This window comes from Nanorana parkeri, unplaced genomic scaffold (genome assembly GCF_000935625.1).
Source record: "Nanorana parkeri isolate BGI_ZX_2015 unplaced genomic scaffold, ASM93562v1 scaffold4007, whole genome shotgun sequence".
NCBI classification, from domain to species: domain Eukaryota; kingdom Metazoa; phylum Chordata; class Amphibia; order Anura; family Dicroglossidae; genus Nanorana; species Nanorana parkeri.
In genome coordinates this window covers 9,118-10,359 of record NW_017310274.1, presented here as the reverse complement: position 1 = coordinate 10,359, position 1,242 = coordinate 9,118, and positions in this window count along the sequence as shown.

Here is a 1,242-nt window from a genome sequence, read left to right as displayed (position 1 = left end):
CCCGCCGTGTCTCTTGTAGTGTCCCACCGGGGCTCTTGTAGGGTCCCACCGGGGCTCTTGTAGGGTCCCACCGGGGCTCTTGTAGGGTCCCACCAGGGCTCTTGTAGGGTCCCACCAGGGCTCTTGTAGGGTCCCACCAGGGCTCTTGTAGGGTACGACCAGGGCTCTTGTAGGGTCCGACCAGGGCTCTTGTAGGGTCCCACCAGGGCTATGTAGGCTGCCTCTCACCAAGACTCTCACCTAACCCTAAGGCCGCGAGGCACTTGGGAGCGCGAGGCCTTAGGCGACCTCCCTATTTAAGAGCCGCCTCTGACAGCCAGCGAAATCTAACAAAGACCAACTTCTCCCACGAAGACCCCTTTTCCATTAGTGTGAATTTCCTTTCAATTGTGGCACCCGGGGCACAGTAGGGCTACCCTGCAGAGCCCGCCGTAGAGAGTCTATGGTGGGCTCTGCAGGGTCACTCTCAGGTGGGCTACGGGGCCCTGTGATTTCTAGTTACGCCCCTGCTTCCAGGTCATTGGGTTTTCCGTGTTTCCGGAATGCTCCGTCCATCCGCGGACGGACAACAAACGCGTAAATGGCGCGGCGCTCCTCCCCCCAAATGTAAACAAGGCGTTTTTCAGGATTAGGAGGTCTCAAGCTGAGCCTCCGGATAACCGTTTCCATCTCCAGAAAGAAAACAGTTCCCTTCTCCTACCTGACATTGTGATTAATGGGCCGTGCTAACCACAAGCAGATGTGCAGCGCGAGGGCGACGCGTCCCGTCTGCCTCCGTCTGGGGCCAATGCGCGGCGCGGAGGAGCGCAGGAGACCAGCAGCTGGGATTTCGCAAGGCTGGGGACGTGTAAACACTTCTGCGTCCCGGCTCTCCATTTGTTACGTAACACGAGCCAGCGCGGTTTTTCCAGGCAAATCCCCCGCAGATGCTGATCATCAGACTGAAGGTTACCGAGTCCGGAACAAACATCTGGAGGCCGGGACGATGAGCCAACATTCCAGCCGATGCGTTACGCTTAAGGCGGACCATGCACGTTACAATCTTCAGAACTGATCTCATCAACTGTATGGTGGAAGATCCGGATTAGGTACATGGAGATCCGACTGCCTAAGTAGGTCCTCACTCATCTAAAGGAGGTTCTAATGTGTATGGGAAGAATGCTCCTTACATTGGGGGTCAGTGGGAAGAATGTCCCTTACATTGGGGGTCAGTGGGAAGAATGTCCCTTACATTGGGGGTCA